Consider the following 17,046-nt stretch of genomic DNA (forward strand, 5'->3'; position numbering starts at 1 on the left):
AAAATCTCGTGTAGGCTGGCGGGATGGGGGCGGCGCGAATTCCCGCGGTCGGCGGCCTTCCTGGGCTATTGGTACCTTCATGTAGAGCTGCCGCTGGGCTCGCACTCCCTGCTGCTAAGAAAGTTATTGCTTTTGCTGCTATGACTTGCAATCACGACTGCGGGAAAAGCCGCTATCTCGTTAGAGGTGCTACGGCAGACAAACTCTCGAGCACCCGAAGACTTCTTGTGCCCTCGGCTGTAATGGTTTCCAGGCTGTCAAAAGAACCGTCGCGTGTGCATTCGCGGACGGGAGAGAGGCTGAGGTAATTTCGAGTGAACGGGGATGGACTCCTCACGTCTTTAGTTTCCGTAGTGTAGCGGTTATCACGTCTGCTTCACACGCAGAAGGTCCCCGGTTCGATCCCAGGCGGGAACAGTATATTCCTGAATATGTCGTATTGTACTCCAGTGAGCCACGACATGTGAGGATCTTCTGCATGTACCTTTGTTATGCAAGTAGCGCTGGGCTCGCACTCCCTGCTGCTAAGAAAGTGATTGCTTTTGCTGCTATGACTTGCAATCACGACTGCGGGAAAAGCCGCTATCTCGTTAGGGGTGCTACGGCAGACAAACTCTCGAGCACCCGAAGATTTCTTGTGCCCTCGGCTGTAATGGTTTCCAGGCTGTCAAAAGAACCGTCGCGTGTGCATTCGCGGACGGGAGAGAGGCTGAGGTAATTTCGAGTGAACGGGGATGGACTCCTCACGTCCGCAGATTCCGTAGTGTAGCGGTTATCACGTCTGCTTCACACGCAGAAGGTCCCCGGTTCGATCCCGGGCGGGAACAGTATATTCCTGAATATGTCGTATTGTACTCCAGTGAGCCACGACATGTGAGGATCTTCTGCATGTACCTTTGTTATGCAAGTAGCGCATTTATTTAATTTTTTAGTTACGATGACAACATCAGCACGAGTTGCCTCTAAGGTAAGGCGCACGCAAGTAGTTTCCGTGGTGTAGCGGTTATCACGTCTGCCTAACACGCAGAAGGTCCCCGGTTCGATCCCGGGCGGAAACACTTTTTCATCATTAAAAACAAGACATAGTAACATGCATCTGCTTCCATCTGTACCCAAAAACCTTCGTAATCGCCTTCACACGTCGGATCAGAGTGTCAATTGCTCACATCAAATATGAAATTCATTTGATACTGCCACCGAGCATTTTGCGTCGACTCAGCCACTCACGTGCGATCAGTTTGCACAAAACGCTAGGGCTCGTCCGGGATTTGAACCCGGGACCTCCTGCACCCTAAGCAGGAATCATACCCCTAGACCAACGAGCCATCTGACATGGCGAATGACTATTATTTCAGTGCACTGGGTCCCTCGATGTGGTCCAGGGTGCTGTGGAAAATCTCGTGTAGGCTGGCGGGATGGGGGCGGCGCGAATTCCCGCGGTCGGCGGCCTTCCTGGGCTATTGGTACCTTCATGTAGAGCTGCCGCTGGGCTCGCACTCCCTGCTGCTAAGAAAGTGATTGCTTTTGCTGCTATGACTTGCAATCACGACTGCGGGAAAAGCCGCTATCTCGTTAGGGGTGCTACGGCAGACAAATTCTCGAACACCCCGAAGACTTCTTGAGCCCTCGGCTGTAATGGTTTCCAGGCTGTCAAAAGAACCGTCGCGTGTGCATTCGCGGACGGGAGAGAGGCTGAGGTAATTTCGAGTGAACGGGGATGGACTCCTCACGTCCGCAGTTTCCGTAGTGTAGCGGTTATCACGTCTGCTTCACACGCAGAAGGTCCCCGGTTCGATCCCGGGCGGGAACAGTATTTTCCTGAATATGTCGTATTGTACTCCAGTGAGCCACGACATGTGAGGATCTTCTGCATGTACCTTTGTTATGCAAGTAGCGCATTTATTTAATTTTTTAGTTACGATGACAACATCAGCACGAGTTGCCTCTAAGGTAAGGCGCACACAAGTAGTTTCCGTGGTGTAGCGGTTATCACGTCTGCCTAACACGCAGAAGGTCCCCGGTTCGATCCCGGGCGGAAACACTTTTTCATCATTAAAAACAAGACATAGTAACATGCATCTGCTTCCATCTGTACCCAAAAACCTTCGTAATCGCCTTCACACGTCGGATCAGAGTGTCAATTGCTCACATCAAATATGAAATTCATTTGATACTGCCGCCGAGCATTTTGTGTCGACTCAGCCACTCACGTGCGATTAGTTTGCACAAAACGCTAGGGCTCGTCCGGGATTTGAACCCGGGACCTCCTGCACCCTAAGCAGGAATCATACCCCTAGACCAACGAGCCATCTGACATGGCGAATGACTATAATTTCAGTGCACTGGGTCCCTCGATGTGGTCCAGGGTGCTGTGGAAAATCTCGTGTAGGCTGGCGGGATGGGGGCGGCGCGAATTCCCGCGGTCGGCGGCCTTCCTGGGCTATTGGTACCTTCATGTAGAGCTGCCGCTGGGCTCGCACTCCCTGCTGCTAAGAAAGTGATTGCTTTTGCTGCTATGACTTGCAATCACGACTGCGGGAAAAGCCGCTATCTCGTTAGGGGTGCTACGGCAGACTAATTCTCGAGCACCCCGAAGACTTCTTGAGCCCTCGGCTGTAATGGTTTCCAGGCTGTCAAAAGAACCGTCGCGTGTGCATTCGCGGACGGGAGAGAGGCTGAGGTTATTTCGAGTGAACGGGGATGGACTCCTCACGTCCGCAGTTTCCGTAGTGTAGCCGTTATCACGTCTGCTTTGTACGCAGAAGGTCCCCGGTTCGATCCCGGGCGCGAACAGTATTTTCCTGGATATGTCGTATTGTACTCCAGTGAGCCACGACATGTGAGGATCTTCTGCATGTACCTTTGTTATGCAAGTAGCGCTGGGCTCGCACTCCCTGCTGCTAAGAAAGTGATTGCTTTTGCTGCTATGACTTGCAATCACGACTGCGGGAAAAGCCGCTATCTCGTTAGGGGTGCTACGGCAGACAAATTCTCGAACACCCCGAAGACTTCTTGAGCCCTCGGCTGTAATGGTTTCCAGGCTGTCAAAAGAACCGTCGCGTGTGCATTCGCGGACGGGAGAGAGGCTGAGGTAATTTCGAGTGAACGGGGATGGACTCCTCACGTCCGCAGTTTCCGTAGTGTAGCGGTTATCACGTCTGCTTCACACGCAGAAGGTCCCCGGTTCGATCCCGGGCGGGAACAGTATTTTCCTGAATATGTCGTATTGTACTCCAGTGAGCCACGACATGTGAGGATCTTCTGCATGTACCTTTGTTATGCAAGTAGCGCATTTATTTAATTTTTTAGTTACGATGACAACATCAGCACGAGTTGCCTCTAAGGTAAGGCGCACACAAGTAGTTTCCGTGGTGTAGCGGTTATCACGTCTGCCTAACACGCAGAAGGTCCCCGGTTCGATCCCGGGCGGAAACACTTTTTCATCATTAAAAACAAGACATAGTAACATGCATCTGCTTCCATCTGTACCCAAAAACCTTCGTAATCGCCTTCACACGTCGGATCAGAGTGTCAATTGCTCACATCAAATATGAAATTCATTTGATACTGCCGCCGAGCATTTTGTGTCGACTCAGCCACTCACGTGCGATTAGTTTGCACAAAACGCTAGGGCTCGTCCGGGATTTGAACCCGGGACCTCCTGCACCCTAAGCAGGAATCATACCCCTAGACCAACGAGCCATCTGACATGGCGAATGACTATAATTTCAGTGCACTGGGTCCCTCGATGTGGTCCAGGGTGCTGTGGAAAATCTCGTGTAGGCTGGCGGGATGGGGGCGGCGCGAATTCCCGCGGTCGGCGGCCTTCCTGGGCTATTGGTACCTTCATGTAGAGCTGCCGCAGGGCTCGCACTCCCTGCTGCTAAGAAAGTGATTGCTTTTGCTGCTATGACTTGCAATCACGACTGCGGGAAAAGCCGCTATCTCATTAGGGGTGCTACGGCAGACTAATTCTCGAGCACCCCGAAGACTTCTTGAGCCCTCGGCTGTAATGGTTTCCAGGCTGTCAAAAGAACCGTCGCGTGTGCATTCGCGGACGGGAGAGAGGCTGAGGTTATTTCGAGTGAACGGGGATGGACTCCTCACATCCGCAGTTTCCGTAGTGTAGCCGTTATCACGTCTGCTTTATACGCAGAAGGTCCCCGGTTCGATCCCGGGCGCGAACAGTATTTTCCTGGATATGTCGTATTGTACTCCAGTGAGCCACGACATGTGAGGATCTACTGCATGTACCTTTGTTATGCAAGTAGCGCATTTATTTAATTTTTTAGTTACGATGACAACATCAGCACGAGTTGCCTCTAAGGTAAGGCACACACAAGTAGTTTCCGTGGTGTAGCGGTTATCACGTCTGCCTAACACGCAGAAGGTCCCCGGTTCGATCCCGGGCGGAAACACTTTTTCATCATTAAAAACAAGACATAGTAACATGCATCTGCTTCCATCTGCACCCAAAAACCTTCGTAATCGCCTTCACACGTCGGATCAGAGTGTCAATTGCTCACATCAAATATGAAATTCATTTGATACTGCCGCCGAGCATTTTGCGTCGACTCAGCCACTCTCGTGCGATCAGTTTGCACAAAACGCTAGGGCTCGTCCGGGATTTGAACCCGGGACCTCCTGCACCCTAAGCAGGAATCATACCCCTAGACCAACGAGCCATCTGACATGGCGAATGACTATAATTTCAGTGCACTGGGTCCCTCGATGTGGTCCAGGGTGCTGTGGAAAATCTCGTGTAGGCTGGCGGGATGGGGGCGGCGCGAATTCCCGCGGTCGGCGGCCTTCCTGGGCTATTGGTACCTTCATGTAGAGCTGCCGCTGGGCTCGCACTCCCTGCTGCTAAGAAAGTGATTGCTTTTGCTGCTATGACTTGCAATCACGACTGCGGGAAAAGCCGCTATCTCGTTAGGGGTGCAACGGCAAACAAACTCTCGAGCACCCGAAGACTTCTTGTGCCCTCGGCTGTAATGGTTTCCAGGCTGTCAAAAGAACCGTTGCGTGTGCATTCGCGGACGGGAGAGAGGCTGAGGTAATTTCGAGTGAACGGGGATGGACTCCTCACGTCCGCAGTTTCCGTAGTGTAGCGGTTATCACGTCTGCTTCACACGCAGAAGGTCCCCGGTTCGATCCCGGGCGGGAACAGTATTTTCCTGAATATGTCGTATTGTACTCCAGTGAGCCACGACATGTGAGGATCTTCTGCATGTACCTTTGTTATGCAAGTAGCGCATTTATTTAATTTTTTAGTTACGATGACAACATCAGCACGAGTTGCCTCTAAGGTAAGGCGCACACAAGTAGTTTCCGTGGTGTAGCGGTTATAACGTCTGCCTAACACGCAGAAGGTCCCCGGTTCGATCCCGGGCGGAAACACTTTTTCATCATTAAAAACAAGACATAGTAACATGCATCTGCTTCCATCTGTACCCAAAAACCTTCGTAATCGCCTTCACACGTCGGATCAGAGTGTCAATTGCTCACATCAAATATGAAATTCATTTGATACTGCCGCCGAGCATTTTGCGTCGACTCAGCCACTCACGTGCGATCAGTTTGCACAAAACGCTAGGGCTCGTCCGGGATTTGAACCCGGGACCTCCTGCACCCTAAGCAGGAATCATACCCCTAGACCAACGAGCCATCTGACATGGCGAATGACTATAATTTCAGTGCACTGGGTCCCTCGATGTGGTCCAGGGTGCTGTGGAAAATCTCGTGTAGGCTGGCGGGATGGGGGCGGCGCGAATTCCCGCGGTCGGCGGCCTTCCTGGGCTATTGGTACCTTCATGTAGAGCTGCCGCTGGGCTCGCACTCCCTGCTGCTAAGAAAGTGATTGCTTTTGCTGCTATGACTTGCAATCACGACTGCGGGAAAAGCCGCTATCTCGTTAGGGGTGCTACGGCAGACAAATTCTCGAGCACCCCGAAGACTTCTTGAGCCCTCGGCTGTAATGGTTTCCAGGCTGTCAAAAGAACCGTCGCGTGTGCATTCGCGGACGGGAGAGAGGCTGAGGTAATATCGAGTGAACGGGGATGGACTCCTCACGTCCGCAGTTTCCGTAGTGTAGCGGTTATCACGTCTGCTTCACACGCAGAAGGTCCCCGGTTCGATCCCGGGCGGGAACAGTATTTTCCTGAATATGTCGTATTGTACTCCAGTGAGCCACGACATGTGAGGATCTTCTGCATGTACCTTTGTTATGCAAGTAGCGCATTTATTTAATTTTTTAGTTACGATGACAACATCAGCACGAGTTGCCTCTAAGGTACGGCGCACACAAGTAGTTTCCGTGGTGTAGCGGTTATCACGTCTGCCTAACACGCAGAAGGTCCCCGGTTCGATCCCGGGCGGAACCACTTCTTCATATTTAAAAACAAGACATACTAACATGCATCTGCTTCCATCTGTACCCAAAAACCTTCGTAATCGCCTTCACACGTCGGATCAGAGTGTCAATTGCTCACATCAAATATGAAATTCATTTGATACTGCCGACGAGCATTTTGCGTCGACTCAGCCACTCACGTGCGATCAGTTTGCACAAAACGCTAGGGCTCGTCCGGGATTAGAACCCGGGACCTCCTGCACCCTAAGCAGGAATCATACCCCTAGACCAACGAGCCATCTGACATGGCGAATGACTATAATTTCAGTGCACTGGGTCCCTCGATGTGGTCCAGGGTGCTGTGGAAAATCTCGTGTAGGCTGGCGGGATGGGGGCGGCGCGAATTCCCGCGGTCGGCGGCCTTCCTGGGCTATTGGTACCTTCATGTAGAGCTGCCGCTGGGCTCGCACTCCCTGCTGCTAAGAAAGTGATTGCTTTTGCTGCTATGACTTGCAATCACGACTGCGGGAAAAGCCGCTATCTCGTTAGGGGTGCTACGGCAGACAAATTCTCGAGCACCCCGAAGACTTCTTGAGCCCTCGGCTGTTATGGTTTCCAGGCTGTCAAAAGAACCGTCGCGTGTGCATTCGCGGACGGGAGAGAGGCTGAGGTAATTTCGAGTGAACGGGGATGGACTCCTCACGTCCGCAGTTTCCGTAGTGTAGCGGTTATCACATCTGCTTCACACGCAGAAGGTCCCCGGTTCGATCCCGGGCGGGAACAGTATTTTCCTGCATATGTCGTATTGTACTCCAGTGAGCCACGACATGTGAGGATCTTCTGCATGTACCTTTGTTATGCAAGTAGCGCATTTATTTAATTTTTTAGTTACGATGACAACATCAGCACGAGTTGCCTCTAAGGTAAGGCGCACACAAGTAGTTTCCGTGGTGTAGCGGTTATCACGTCTGCCTAACATGCAGAAGGTCCCCGGTTCGATCCCGGGCGGAAACACTTTTTCATCATTAAAAACAAGACATAGTAACATGCATCTGCTTCCATCTGTACCCAAAAACCTTCGTAATCGCCTTCACACGTCGGATCAGAGTGTCAATTGCTCACATCAAATATGAAATTCATTTGAAACTGCCGCCGAGCATTTTGCGTCGACTCAGCCACTCACGTGCGCACAGTTTGCACAAAACGCTAGGGCTCGTCCGGGATTTGAACCCGGGACCTCCTGCACCCTAAGCAGGAATCATACCCCTAGACCAACGAGCCATCTGACATGGCGAATGACTATAATTTCAGTGCACTGGGTCCCTCGATGTGGTCCAGGGTGCTGTGGAAAATCTCGTGTAGGCTGGCGGGATGGGGGCGGCGCGAATTCCCGCGGTCGGCGGCCTTCCTGGGCTATTGGTACCTTCATGTAGAGCTGCCGCTGGGCTCGCACTCCCTGCTGCTAAGAAAGTGATTGCTTTTGCTGCTATGACTTGCAATCACGACTGCGGGAAAAGCCGCTATCTCGTTAGGGGTGCTACGGCGGACAAATTCTCGAGCACCCCGAAGACTTCTTGAGCCCTCGGCTGTAATGGTTTCCAGGCTGTCACAAGAACCGTCGCGTGTGCATTCGCGGACGGGAGAGAGGCTGAGGTAATTTCGAGTCAACGGGGATGGACTCCTCACGTCCGCAGTTTCCGTAGTGTAGCGGTTATCACGTCTGCTTCACACGCAGAAGGTCCCCGGTTCGATCCCGGGCGGGAACAGTATTTTCCTGAATATGTCGTATTGTACTCCAGTGAGCCACGACATGTGAGGATCTTCTGCATGTACCTTTGTTATGCAAGTAGCGCATTTATTTAATTTTTTAGTTACGATGACAACATCAGCACGAGTTGCCTCTAAGGTAAGGCGCACACAAGTAGTTTCCGTGGTGTATCGGTTATCACGTCTGCCTAACACGCAGAAGGTCCCTGGTTCGATCCCGGGCAGAAACACTTTTTCATCATTAAAAACAAGACATAGTAACATGCATCTGCTTCCATCTGTACCCAAAAACCTTCGTAATCGCCTTCACACGTCGGATCAGAGTGTCAATTGCTCACATCAAATATGAAATTCATTTGATACTGCCGCCGAGCATTTTGCGTCGACTCAGCCACTCACGTGCGATCAGTTTGCACAAAACGCTAGGGCTCGTCCGGGATTTGAACCCGGGACCTCCTGCACCCTAAGCAGGAATCATACCCCTAGACCAACGAGCCATCTGACATGGCGAATGACTATAATTTCAGTGCACTAGGTCCCTCGATGTGGTCCAGGGTGCTGTGGAAAATCTCGTGTAGGCTGGCGGGATGGGGGCGGCGCGAATTCCCGCGGTCGGCGGCCTTCCTGGGCTATTGGTACCTTCATGTAGAGCTGCCGCTGGGCTCGCACTCCCTGCTGCTAAGAAAGTTATTGCTTTTGCTGCTATGACTTGCAATCACGACTGCGGGAAAAGCCGCTATCTCGTTAGGGGTGCTACGGCAGACAAATTCTCGAGCACCCCGAAGACTTCTTGAGCCCTCGGCTGTAATGGTATCCAGGCTGTCAAAAGAACCGTCGCGTGTGCATTCGCGGACGGGAGAGAGGCTGAGGTAATTTCGAGTGAACGGGGATGGATTCCTCACGTCCGCAGTTTCCGTAGTGTAGCGGTTATCACGTCTGCTTCACACGCAGAAGGTCCCCGGTTCGGTCCCGGGCGGGAACAGTATTTTCCTGAATATGTCGTATTGTACTCCAGTGAGCCACGACATGTGAGGATCTTCTGCATGTACCTTTGTTATGCAAGTAGCGCATTTATTTAATTTTTTAGTTACGATGACAACATCAGCACGAGTTGCCTCTAAGGTAAGGCGCACACAAGTAGTTTCCGTGGTGTATCGGTTATCACGTCTGCCTAACACGCAGAAGGTCCCTGGTTCGATCCCGGGCGGAAACACTTTTTCATCATTAAAAACAAGACATAGTAACATGCATCTGCTTCCATCTGTACCCAAAAACCTTCGTAATCGCCTTCACACGTCGGATCAGAGTGTCAATTGCTCACATCAAATATGAAATTCATTTGATACTGCCGCCGAGCATTTTGCGTCGACTCAGCCACTCACGTGCGATCAGTTTGCACAAAACGCTAGGGCTCGTCCGGGATTTGAACCCGGGACCTCCTGCACCCTAAGCAGGAATCATACCCCTAGACCAACGAGCCATCTGACATGGCGAATGACTATAATTTCAGTGCACTGGGTACCTCGATGTGGTCCAGGGTGCTGTGGAAAATCTCGTGTAGGCTGGCGGGATGGGGGCGGCGCGAATTCCCGCGGTCGGCGGCCTTCCTGGGCTATTGGTACCTTCATGTAGAGCTGCCGCTGGGCTCGCACTCCCTGCTGCTAAGAAAGTTATTGCTTTTGCTGCTATGACTTGCAATCACGACTGCGGGAAAAACCGCTATCTCGTTAGGGGTGCTACGGCACACAAATTCTCGAGCACCCCGAAGACTTCTTGAGCCCTCGGCTGTAATGGTATCCAGGCTGTCAAAAGAACCGTCGCGTGTGCATTCGCGGACGGGAGAGAGGCTGAGGTAATTTCGAGTGAACGGGGATGGACTCCTCACGTCCGCAGTTTCCGTAGTGTAGCGGTTATCACGTCTGCTTCACATGCAGAAGGTCCCCGGTTCGGTCCCGGGCGGGAACAGTATTTTCCTGAATATGTCGTATTGTACTCCAGTGAGCCACGACATGTGAGGATCTTCTGCATGTACCTTTGTTATGCAAGTAGCGCATTTATTTAATTTTTTAGTTACGATGACAACATCAGCACGAGTTGCCTCTAAGGTAAGGCGCACACAAGTAGTTTCTGTGGTGTAGCGGTTATCACGTCTGCCTAACACGCAGAAGGTCCCCGGTTCGATCCCAGGCGGAAACACTTTTTCATCATTAAAATCAAGACATAGTAACATGCATCTGCTTCCATCTGTACCCAAAAACCTTCGTAATCGCCTTCACACGTCGGATCAGAGTGTCAATTGCTCACATCAAATATGAAATTCATTTGATACTGCCGCCGAGCATTTTGCGTCGACTCAGCCTCTCACGTGCGATCAGTTTGCACAAAACGCTAGGGCTCGTCCGGGATTTGAACACGGGACCTCCTGCACCCTAAGCAGGAATCATACCCCTAGACCAACGAGCCATCTGACATGGCGAATGACTATAATTTCAGTGCACTGGGTCCCTCGATGTGGTCCAGGGTGCTGTGGAAAATCTCGTGTAGGCTGGCGGAATGGGGGCGGCGCGAATTCCCGCGGTCGTCGGCCTTCCTGGTCTATTGGTACCTTCATGTAGAGCTGCCGCTGGGCTCGCACTCCCTGCTGCTAAGAAAGTGATTGCTTTTGCTGCTATGACTTGCAATCACGACTGCGGGAAAAGCCGCTATCTCGTTAGGGGTGCTACGGCAGACAAATTCTCGAGCACCCCGAAGACTTCTTGAGCCCTCGGCTGTAATGGTTTCCAGGCTGTCAAAAGAACCGTCGCGTGTGCATTCGCGGACGGGAGAGAGGCTGAGGTAATTTCGAGTGAACGGGGATGGACTCCTCACGTCCGCAGTTTCCGTAGTGTAGCGGTTATCACGTCTGCTTCACACGCAGAAGGTCCCCGGTTCGATCCCGGGCGGGAACAGTATTTTCCTGAATATGTCGTATTGTACTCCAGTGAGCCACGACATGTGAGGATCTTCTGCATGTACCTTTGTTGTGCAAGTAGCGCATTTATTTAATTTTTTAGTTACGATGACAACATCAGCACGAGTTGCCTCTAAGGTAAGGCGCACACAAGTAGTTTCCGTGGTGTAGCGGTTATCACGTCTGCCTAACACGCAGAAGGTCCCCGGTTCGATCCCGGGCGGAAACACTTTTTCATCATTAAAAACAAGACATAGTAACATGCATCTGCTTCCATCTGTACCCAAAAACCTTCGTAATCGCCTTCACACGTCGGATCAGAGTGTCAATTGCTCACATCAAATATGAAATTCATTTGATACTGCCGCCGAGCATTTTGCGTCGACTCAGCCACTCACGTGCGATAAGTTTGCACAAAACGCTAGGGCTCGTCCGGGATTTGAACCCGGGACCTCCTGCACCCTAAGCAGGAATCATACCCCTAGACCAACGAGCCATCTGACATGGCGAATGACTTTAATTTCAGTGCACTGGGTCCCTCGATGTGGTCCAGGGTGCTGTGGAAAATCTCGTGTAGGCTGGCGGGATGGGGGCGGCGCGAATTCCCGCGGTCGGCGGCCTTCCTGGGGCTATTGGTACCTTCATGTAGAGCTGCCGCTGGGCTCGCACTCCCTGCTGCTAAGAAAGTGATTGCTTTTGCTGCTATGACTTGCAATCACGACTGCGGGAAAAGCCGCTATCTCGTTAGGGGTGCTACGGCAGACAAATTCTCGAGCACCCCGAAGACTTCTTGAGCCCTCGGCTGTAATGGTTTCCAGGCTGTCAAAAGAACCGTCGCGTGTGCATTCGCGGACGGAGAGAGGCTGAGGTAATTTCGAGTGAACGGGGATGGACTCCTCACGTCCGCAGTTTCCGTAGTGTAGCGGTTATCACGTCTGATTCACACGCAGAAGGTCCCCGGTTCGATCCCGGGCGGGAACAGTATTTTCCTGAATATGTCGTATTGTACTCCAGTGAGCCACGACATGTGAGGATCTTCTGCATGTACCTTTGTTATGCAAGTAGCGGCATTTATTTAATTTTTTACTTACGATGACAACATCAGCACGAGTTGCCTCTAAGGTAAGGCGCACACAAGTAGTTTCCGTGGTGTAGCGGTTATCACGTCTGCCTAACACGCAGAAGGTCCCCGGTTCGATCCCGGGCGGAAACACTTTTTCATCATTAAAACAAGACATAGTAACATGCATCTGCTTCCATCTGTACCCAAACACCTTCGTAATCGCCTTCACACGTCGGATCAGAGTGTCAATTGCTCACATCAAATATGAAATTCATTTGATACTGCCGCCGAGCATTTGCGTCGACTCAGCCACTCACGTGCGATCAGTTTGCACAAAACACTAGGGCTCGTCCGGGATTTGAACCCGGGACCTCCTGCACCCTAAGCAGGAATCATACCCCTAAACCAACGAGCCATCTGACATGTCGAATGACTATAATTTCAGTGCACTGGGTCCCTCGATGTGGTCCAGGGTGCTGTGGAAAATCTCGTGTAGGCTGGCGGGATGGGGGCGGCGCGAATTCCCGCGGTCGGCGGCCTTCCTGGGCTATTGGTACCTTCATGTAGAGCTGCCGCTGGGCTCGCACTCCCTGCTGCTAAGAAAGTGATTGCTTTTGCTGCTATGACTTGCAATCACGACTGCGGGAAAAGCCGCTATCTCGTTAGGGGTGCTACGGCAGACAAATTCTCGAGCACCCCGAAGACTTCTTGAGCCCTCGGCTGTCAATGGTTTCCAGGCTGTCAAAAGAACCGTCGCGTGTGCATTCGCGGACGGGAGAGAGGCTGAGGTAATTTCGAGGTGAACGGGGATGGACTCCCTCACGTCCGCAGTTTCCGTAGTGTAGCGGTTATCAAGTCTGCTTCACACGCAGAAGGTCCCCGGTTCGATCCCGGGCGGGGAACAGTATTTTCCTGAATATGTCGTATTGTACTCCAGTGAGCCACGACATGTGAGGATCTTCTGCATGTACCTTTGTTATGCAAGTAGCGCATTTATTTAATTTTTTAGTTACGATGACAACATCAGCACGAGTTGCCTCTAAGGTAAGGCGCACACAAGTAGTTTCCGTGGTGTAGCGGTTATCACGTCTGCCTAACACGCAGAAGGTCCCCGGTTCGATCCCGGGCGGAAACACTTTTTCATCATTAAAAACAAGACATAGTAACATGCATCTGCTTCCATCTGTACCCTAAAACCTTCGTAATCGCCTTCACACGGCGGATCAGAGTCTCAATTGCTCACATCAAATATGAAATTCATTTGATACTGCCGCCGAGCATTTTGCGTCGACTCAGCCACTCACGTGCGATCAGTTTGCACAAAACGCTAGGGCTCGTCCGGGATTTGAACCCGGGACCTCCTGCACCCTAAGCAGGAATCATACCCCTAGACCAACGAGCCATCTGACATGGCGAATGACTATAATTTCAGTGCACTGGGTCCCTCGATGTGGTCCAGGGTGCTGTGGAAAATCTCGTGTAGGCTGGCGGGATGGGGGCGGCGCGAATTCCCGCGGTCGGCGGCCTCCCTGGGCTATTGGTACCTTCATGTAGAGCTGCCGCTGGGCTCGCACTCCCTGCTCCTAAGAAAGTGATTGCTTTTGCTGCTATGACTTGCAATCACGACTGCGGGAAAAGCCGCTATCTCGTTAGGGGTGCTACGGCAGACAAATTCTCGAGCACCCCGAAGACTTCTTGAGCCCTCGGCTGTAATGGTTTCCAGGCTGTCAAAAGAACCATCGCGTGTGCATTCGCGGACGGGAGAGAGGCTGAGGTAATTTCGAGTGAACGGGGAAGGACTCCTCACGGTCCGCAGTTTCCGTAGTGTAGCGGTTATCACGTCTGCTTCACACGCAGAAGGTCCCCGGTTCGATCCCGGGCGGGAACAGTATTTTCCTGAATATGTCGTATTCTACTCCAGTGAGCCACGACATGTGAGGATCTTCTGCATGTACCTTTGTTATGCAAGTAGCGCATTTATTTAATTTTTTAGTTACGATGACAACATCAGCACGAGTTGCCTCTAAGGTAAGGCGCACACAAGTAGTTTCCGTGGTGTAGCGGTTATCACGTCTGCCTAACACGCAGAAGGTCCCCGGTTCGATCCCGGGCGGAAACACTTTTTCATCATTAAAAACAAGACATAGTAACATGCATCTGCTTCCACCTGTACCCAAAAACCTTCGTAATCGCCTTCACACGTCGGATCAGAGTGTCAATTGCTCACATCAAATATGAAATTCATTTGATACTGCCGCCGAGCATTTTGCGTCGACTCAGCCACTCACATGCGATCAGTTTGCACAAAACGCTAGGGCTCGTCCGGGATTTGAACCCGGGACCTCCTGCACCCTAAGCAGGAATCATACCCCTAGACCAACGAGCCATCAGACATGGCGAATGACTATAATTTCAGTGCACTGGGTCCCTCGATCTGTCTCGCGTGTGTTCTCGTGTAGGCTGGCGGGATGGGGGCGGCGCGAATTCCCGCGGTCGGCGGCCTTCCTGGGCTATTGGTACCTTCATGTAGAGCTGCCGCTGGGCTCGCACTCCCTGCTGCTAAGAAAGTGATTGCTTTTGCTGCTATGACTTACAATCACGACTGCGGGAAAAACCGCTATCTCGTTAGGGGTGCTACGGCAGACAAACTCTCGAGCACCCGAAGACTTCTTGTGCCCTCGGCTGTAATGGTTTCCAGGCTGTCAAAAGAACCGTCGCGTGTGCATTCGCGGACGGGAGACAGGCTGAGGTAATTTCGAGGGAACGGGGATGGACTCCTCACGTCCGCAGTTTCCGTAGTGTAGCGGTTATCACGTCTGCTTCACACGCAGAAGGTCCCCGGTTCGATCCCGGGCGGGAACAGTATTTTCCTGAATATGTCGTATTGTACTCCAGTGAGCCACGACATGTGAGGATCTTCTGCATGTACCTTTGTTATGCAAGTAGCGCATTTATTTAATTTTTTAGTTACGATGACAACATCAGCACGAGTTGCCTCTAAGGTAAGGCGCACACAAGTAGTTTCCGTGGTGTAGCGGTTATCACGTGTGCCTAACACGCAGAAGGTCCCCGGTTCGATCCCGGGCGGAAACACTTTTTCATCATTAAAAACAAGACATAGTAACATGCATCTGCTTCCATCTGTACCCAACAACCTTCGTAATCGCCTTCACACCTCGGATCAGAGTGTCAATTGCTCACATCAAATATGAAATTCATTTGATACTGCCGCCGAGCATTTTGCGTCGACTCAGCCACTCACGTGCGATCAGTTTGCACAAAACGCTAGGGCTCGTCCGGGATTTGAACCCGGGACCTCCTGCACCCTAAGCAGGAATCATACCCCTAGACCAACGAGCCACCTGACATGGCGAATGACTATAATTTCAGTGCACTGGGTCCCTCGATGTGGTCCAGGGTGCTCTGGAAAGTCTCGTGTAGGCTGGCGGGATGGGGGCGGCGCGAATTCCCGCGGTCGGCGGCCTTCCTGGGCTATTGGTACCTTCATGTAGAGCTGCCGCTGGGCTCGCACTCCCTGCTGCTAAGAAAGTGATTGCTTTTGCTGCTATGACTTACAATCACGACTGCGGGAAAAACCGCTATCTCGTTAGGGGTGCTACGGCAGACAAACTCTCGAGCACCCGAAGACTTCTTGTGCCCTCGGCTGTAATGGTTTCCAGGCTGTCAAAAGAACCGTCGCGTGTGCATTCGCGGACGGGAGACAGGCTGAGGTAATTTCGAGGGAACGGGGATGGACTCCTCATGTCCGCAGTTTCCGTAGTGTAGCGGTTATCACGTCTGCTTCACACGCAGAAGGTCCCCGGTTCGATCCCGGGCGGGAACAGTATTTTCCTGAATATGTCGTATTGTACTCCAGTGAGCCACGACATGTGAGGATCTTCTGCATGTACCTTTGTTATGCAAGTAGCGCATTTATTTAATTTTTTAGTTACGATGACAACATCAGCACGAGTTGCCTCTAAGGTAAGGCGCACACAAGTAGTTTCCGTGGTGTAGCGGTTATCACGTGTGCCTAACACGCAGAAGGTCCCCGGTTCGATCCCGGGCGGAAACACTTTTTCATCATTAAAAACAAGACATAGTAACATGCATCTGCTTCCATCTGTACCCAACAACCTTCGTAATCGCCTTCACACGTCGGATCAGAGTGTCAATTGCTCACATCAAATATGAAATTCATTTGATACTGCCGCCGAGCATTTTGCGTCGACTCAGCCACTCACGTGCGATCAGTTTGCACAAAACGCTAGGGCTCGTCCGGGATTTGAACCCGGGACCTCCTGCACCCTAAGCAGGAATCATACCCCTAGACCAACGAGCCACCTGACATGGCGAATGACTATAATTTCAGTGCACTGGGTCCCTCGATGTGGTCCAGGGTGCTCTGGAAAGTCTCGTGTAGGCTGGCGGGATGGGGGCGGCGCGAATTCCCGCGGTCGGCGGCCTTCCTGGGCTATTGGTACCTTCATGTAGAGCTGCCGCTGGGCTCGCACTCCCTGCTGCTAAGAAAGTGATTGCTTTTGCTGCTATGACTTACAATCACGACTGCTGGAAAAACCGCTATCTCGTTAGGGGTGCTACGGCAGACAAACTCTCGAGCACCCGAAGACTTCTTGTGCCCTCGGCTGTAATGGTTTCCAGGCTGTCAAAAGAACCGTCGCGTGTGCATTCGCGGACGGGAGACAGGCTGAGGTAATTTCGAGGGAACGGGGATGGACTCCTCACGTCCGCAGTTTCCGTAGTGTAGCGGTTATCACGTCTGCTTCACACGCAGAAGGTCCCCGGTTCGATCCCGGGCGGGAACAGTATTTTCCTGAATATGTCGTATTGTACTCCAGTGAGCCACGACATGTGAGGATCTTCTGCATGTACCTTTGTTATGCAAGTAGCGCA

At 51.9% G+C, this 17,046-nt stretch overlaps 51 non-coding genes across 51 annotated transcripts; 35 read left to right on the forward strand and 16 right to left on the reverse strand.

Moving 5' to 3' along the window:
* Window positions 1–344: 344 nt before the first annotated feature.
* Trnav-cac (transfer RNA valine (anticodon CAC)) lies at window positions 345–417 on the forward strand. The gene has a single exon. It is a non-coding gene; the product is annotated as a tRNA-Val (tRNA).
* Window positions 418–754: 337 nt separating this feature from the next.
* Window positions 755–827, forward strand: Trnav-cac (transfer RNA valine (anticodon CAC)). The gene has a single exon. It is a non-coding gene; the product is annotated as a tRNA-Val (tRNA).
* Window positions 828–985: 158 nt separating this feature from the next.
* Trnav-aac (transfer RNA valine (anticodon AAC)) lies at window positions 986–1,058 on the forward strand. The gene has a single exon. It is a non-coding gene; the product is annotated as a tRNA-Val (tRNA).
* A 195-nt stretch (window positions 1,059–1,253) lies between these two features.
* Trnap-agg (transfer RNA proline (anticodon AGG)) lies at window positions 1,254–1,325 on the reverse strand. The gene has a single exon. It is a non-coding gene; the product is annotated as a tRNA-Pro (tRNA).
* Window positions 1,326–1,737: 412 nt separating this feature from the next.
* Window positions 1,738–1,810, forward strand: Trnav-cac (transfer RNA valine (anticodon CAC)). Its single transcript has one exon. It is a non-coding gene; the product is annotated as a tRNA-Val (tRNA).
* Window positions 1,811–1,968: 158 nt separating this feature from the next.
* On the forward strand, window positions 1,969–2,041 carry Trnav-aac (transfer RNA valine (anticodon AAC)). The gene has a single exon. It is a non-coding gene; the product is annotated as a tRNA-Val (tRNA).
* Window positions 2,042–2,236: 195 nt separating this feature from the next.
* On the reverse strand, window positions 2,237–2,308 carry Trnap-agg (transfer RNA proline (anticodon AGG)). The gene has a single exon. It is a non-coding gene; the product is annotated as a tRNA-Pro (tRNA).
* A 412-nt stretch (window positions 2,309–2,720) lies between these two features.
* Trnat-ugu (transfer RNA threonine (anticodon UGU)) lies at window positions 2,721–2,793 on the forward strand. The gene has a single exon. It is a non-coding gene; the product is annotated as a tRNA-Thr (tRNA).
* A 338-nt stretch (window positions 2,794–3,131) lies between these two features.
* Window positions 3,132–3,204, forward strand: Trnav-cac (transfer RNA valine (anticodon CAC)). Its single transcript has one exon. It is a non-coding gene; the product is annotated as a tRNA-Val (tRNA).
* Window positions 3,205–3,362: 158 nt separating this feature from the next.
* On the forward strand, window positions 3,363–3,435 carry Trnav-aac (transfer RNA valine (anticodon AAC)). The gene has a single exon. It is a non-coding gene; the product is annotated as a tRNA-Val (tRNA).
* Window positions 3,436–3,630: 195 nt separating this feature from the next.
* Trnap-agg (transfer RNA proline (anticodon AGG)) lies at window positions 3,631–3,702 on the reverse strand. The gene has a single exon. It is a non-coding gene; the product is annotated as a tRNA-Pro (tRNA).
* A 412-nt stretch (window positions 3,703–4,114) lies between these two features.
* Trnai-uau (transfer RNA isoleucine (anticodon UAU)) lies at window positions 4,115–4,187 on the forward strand. Its single transcript has one exon. It is a non-coding gene; the product is annotated as a tRNA-Ile (tRNA).
* A 158-nt stretch (window positions 4,188–4,345) lies between these two features.
* Window positions 4,346–4,418, forward strand: Trnav-aac (transfer RNA valine (anticodon AAC)). Its single transcript has one exon. It is a non-coding gene; the product is annotated as a tRNA-Val (tRNA).
* Window positions 4,419–4,613: 195 nt separating this feature from the next.
* Trnap-agg (transfer RNA proline (anticodon AGG)) lies at window positions 4,614–4,685 on the reverse strand. The gene has a single exon. It is a non-coding gene; the product is annotated as a tRNA-Pro (tRNA).
* Window positions 4,686–5,096: 411 nt separating this feature from the next.
* On the forward strand, window positions 5,097–5,169 carry Trnav-cac (transfer RNA valine (anticodon CAC)). Its single transcript has one exon. It is a non-coding gene; the product is annotated as a tRNA-Val (tRNA).
* Window positions 5,170–5,327: 158 nt separating this feature from the next.
* Window positions 5,328–5,400, forward strand: Trnav-aac (transfer RNA valine (anticodon AAC)). Its single transcript has one exon. It is a non-coding gene; the product is annotated as a tRNA-Val (tRNA).
* A 195-nt stretch (window positions 5,401–5,595) lies between these two features.
* Window positions 5,596–5,667, reverse strand: Trnap-agg (transfer RNA proline (anticodon AGG)). The gene has a single exon. It is a non-coding gene; the product is annotated as a tRNA-Pro (tRNA).
* A 412-nt stretch (window positions 5,668–6,079) lies between these two features.
* Window positions 6,080–6,152, forward strand: Trnav-cac (transfer RNA valine (anticodon CAC)). Its single transcript has one exon. It is a non-coding gene; the product is annotated as a tRNA-Val (tRNA).
* Window positions 6,153–6,310: 158 nt separating this feature from the next.
* Trnav-aac (transfer RNA valine (anticodon AAC)) lies at window positions 6,311–6,383 on the forward strand. Its single transcript has one exon. It is a non-coding gene; the product is annotated as a tRNA-Val (tRNA).
* A 195-nt stretch (window positions 6,384–6,578) lies between these two features.
* On the reverse strand, window positions 6,579–6,650 carry Trnap-agg (transfer RNA proline (anticodon AGG)). Its single transcript has one exon. It is a non-coding gene; the product is annotated as a tRNA-Pro (tRNA).
* Window positions 6,651–7,062: 412 nt separating this feature from the next.
* Window positions 7,063–7,135, forward strand: Trnav-cac (transfer RNA valine (anticodon CAC)). The gene has a single exon. It is a non-coding gene; the product is annotated as a tRNA-Val (tRNA).
* Window positions 7,136–7,293: 158 nt separating this feature from the next.
* Trnav-aac (transfer RNA valine (anticodon AAC)) lies at window positions 7,294–7,366 on the forward strand. Its single transcript has one exon. It is a non-coding gene; the product is annotated as a tRNA-Val (tRNA).
* Window positions 7,367–7,561: 195 nt separating this feature from the next.
* Trnap-agg (transfer RNA proline (anticodon AGG)) lies at window positions 7,562–7,633 on the reverse strand. Its single transcript has one exon. It is a non-coding gene; the product is annotated as a tRNA-Pro (tRNA).
* A 412-nt stretch (window positions 7,634–8,045) lies between these two features.
* Window positions 8,046–8,118, forward strand: Trnav-cac (transfer RNA valine (anticodon CAC)). The gene has a single exon. It is a non-coding gene; the product is annotated as a tRNA-Val (tRNA).
* A 158-nt stretch (window positions 8,119–8,276) lies between these two features.
* Window positions 8,277–8,349, forward strand: Trnav-aac (transfer RNA valine (anticodon AAC)). Its single transcript has one exon. It is a non-coding gene; the product is annotated as a tRNA-Val (tRNA).
* Window positions 8,350–8,544: 195 nt separating this feature from the next.
* On the reverse strand, window positions 8,545–8,616 carry Trnap-agg (transfer RNA proline (anticodon AGG)). Its single transcript has one exon. It is a non-coding gene; the product is annotated as a tRNA-Pro (tRNA).
* Window positions 8,617–9,028: 412 nt separating this feature from the next.
* Window positions 9,029–9,101, forward strand: Trnav-cac (transfer RNA valine (anticodon CAC)). Its single transcript has one exon. It is a non-coding gene; the product is annotated as a tRNA-Val (tRNA).
* A 158-nt stretch (window positions 9,102–9,259) lies between these two features.
* Trnav-aac (transfer RNA valine (anticodon AAC)) lies at window positions 9,260–9,332 on the forward strand. The gene has a single exon. It is a non-coding gene; the product is annotated as a tRNA-Val (tRNA).
* Window positions 9,333–9,527: 195 nt separating this feature from the next.
* Window positions 9,528–9,599, reverse strand: Trnap-agg (transfer RNA proline (anticodon AGG)). The gene has a single exon. It is a non-coding gene; the product is annotated as a tRNA-Pro (tRNA).
* Window positions 9,600–10,011: 412 nt separating this feature from the next.
* On the forward strand, window positions 10,012–10,084 carry Trnav-cac (transfer RNA valine (anticodon CAC)). Its single transcript has one exon. It is a non-coding gene; the product is annotated as a tRNA-Val (tRNA).
* Window positions 10,085–10,242: 158 nt separating this feature from the next.
* Window positions 10,243–10,315, forward strand: Trnav-aac (transfer RNA valine (anticodon AAC)). Its single transcript has one exon. It is a non-coding gene; the product is annotated as a tRNA-Val (tRNA).
* Window positions 10,316–10,510: 195 nt separating this feature from the next.
* Window positions 10,511–10,582, reverse strand: Trnap-agg (transfer RNA proline (anticodon AGG)). The gene has a single exon. It is a non-coding gene; the product is annotated as a tRNA-Pro (tRNA).
* A 412-nt stretch (window positions 10,583–10,994) lies between these two features.
* Trnav-cac (transfer RNA valine (anticodon CAC)) lies at window positions 10,995–11,067 on the forward strand. Its single transcript has one exon. It is a non-coding gene; the product is annotated as a tRNA-Val (tRNA).
* Window positions 11,068–11,225: 158 nt separating this feature from the next.
* Window positions 11,226–11,298, forward strand: Trnav-aac (transfer RNA valine (anticodon AAC)). The gene has a single exon. It is a non-coding gene; the product is annotated as a tRNA-Val (tRNA).
* A 195-nt stretch (window positions 11,299–11,493) lies between these two features.
* Trnap-agg (transfer RNA proline (anticodon AGG)) lies at window positions 11,494–11,565 on the reverse strand. Its single transcript has one exon. It is a non-coding gene; the product is annotated as a tRNA-Pro (tRNA).
* A 412-nt stretch (window positions 11,566–11,977) lies between these two features.
* On the forward strand, window positions 11,978–12,050 carry Trnav-cac (transfer RNA valine (anticodon CAC)). Its single transcript has one exon. It is a non-coding gene; the product is annotated as a tRNA-Val (tRNA).
* A 159-nt stretch (window positions 12,051–12,209) lies between these two features.
* On the forward strand, window positions 12,210–12,282 carry Trnav-aac (transfer RNA valine (anticodon AAC)). The gene has a single exon. It is a non-coding gene; the product is annotated as a tRNA-Val (tRNA).
* A 193-nt stretch (window positions 12,283–12,475) lies between these two features.
* On the reverse strand, window positions 12,476–12,547 carry Trnap-agg (transfer RNA proline (anticodon AGG)). The gene has a single exon. It is a non-coding gene; the product is annotated as a tRNA-Pro (tRNA).
* Window positions 12,548–12,962: 415 nt separating this feature from the next.
* Trnav-cac (transfer RNA valine (anticodon CAC)) lies at window positions 12,963–13,036 on the forward strand. Its single transcript has one exon. It is a non-coding gene; the product is annotated as a tRNA-Val (tRNA).
* Window positions 13,037–13,194: 158 nt separating this feature from the next.
* Trnav-aac (transfer RNA valine (anticodon AAC)) lies at window positions 13,195–13,267 on the forward strand. Its single transcript has one exon. It is a non-coding gene; the product is annotated as a tRNA-Val (tRNA).
* A 195-nt stretch (window positions 13,268–13,462) lies between these two features.
* Trnap-agg (transfer RNA proline (anticodon AGG)) lies at window positions 13,463–13,534 on the reverse strand. Its single transcript has one exon. It is a non-coding gene; the product is annotated as a tRNA-Pro (tRNA).
* A 413-nt stretch (window positions 13,535–13,947) lies between these two features.
* On the forward strand, window positions 13,948–14,020 carry Trnav-cac (transfer RNA valine (anticodon CAC)). Its single transcript has one exon. It is a non-coding gene; the product is annotated as a tRNA-Val (tRNA).
* A 158-nt stretch (window positions 14,021–14,178) lies between these two features.
* Window positions 14,179–14,251, forward strand: Trnav-aac (transfer RNA valine (anticodon AAC)). The gene has a single exon. It is a non-coding gene; the product is annotated as a tRNA-Val (tRNA).
* A 195-nt stretch (window positions 14,252–14,446) lies between these two features.
* Window positions 14,447–14,518, reverse strand: Trnap-agg (transfer RNA proline (anticodon AGG)). The gene has a single exon. It is a non-coding gene; the product is annotated as a tRNA-Pro (tRNA).
* Window positions 14,519–14,921: 403 nt separating this feature from the next.
* Trnav-cac (transfer RNA valine (anticodon CAC)) lies at window positions 14,922–14,994 on the forward strand. The gene has a single exon. It is a non-coding gene; the product is annotated as a tRNA-Val (tRNA).
* Window positions 14,995–15,152: 158 nt separating this feature from the next.
* On the forward strand, window positions 15,153–15,225 carry Trnav-aac (transfer RNA valine (anticodon AAC)). The gene has a single exon. It is a non-coding gene; the product is annotated as a tRNA-Val (tRNA).
* Window positions 15,226–15,420: 195 nt separating this feature from the next.
* Window positions 15,421–15,492, reverse strand: Trnap-agg (transfer RNA proline (anticodon AGG)). The gene has a single exon. It is a non-coding gene; the product is annotated as a tRNA-Pro (tRNA).
* A 411-nt stretch (window positions 15,493–15,903) lies between these two features.
* Window positions 15,904–15,976, forward strand: Trnav-cac (transfer RNA valine (anticodon CAC)). Its single transcript has one exon. It is a non-coding gene; the product is annotated as a tRNA-Val (tRNA).
* Window positions 15,977–16,134: 158 nt separating this feature from the next.
* Trnav-aac (transfer RNA valine (anticodon AAC)) lies at window positions 16,135–16,207 on the forward strand. Its single transcript has one exon. It is a non-coding gene; the product is annotated as a tRNA-Val (tRNA).
* Window positions 16,208–16,402: 195 nt separating this feature from the next.
* On the reverse strand, window positions 16,403–16,474 carry Trnap-agg (transfer RNA proline (anticodon AGG)). Its single transcript has one exon. It is a non-coding gene; the product is annotated as a tRNA-Pro (tRNA).
* Window positions 16,475–16,885: 411 nt separating this feature from the next.
* On the forward strand, window positions 16,886–16,958 carry Trnav-cac (transfer RNA valine (anticodon CAC)). The gene has a single exon. It is a non-coding gene; the product is annotated as a tRNA-Val (tRNA).
* The last annotated feature ends 88 nt before the right edge of the window (window positions 16,959–17,046 follow it).

Source organism: Schistocerca gregaria, chromosome 2, assembly GCF_023897955.1.
Source record: "Schistocerca gregaria isolate iqSchGreg1 chromosome 2, iqSchGreg1.2, whole genome shotgun sequence".
NCBI lineage: Eukaryota > Metazoa > Arthropoda > Insecta > Orthoptera > Acrididae > Schistocerca > Schistocerca gregaria.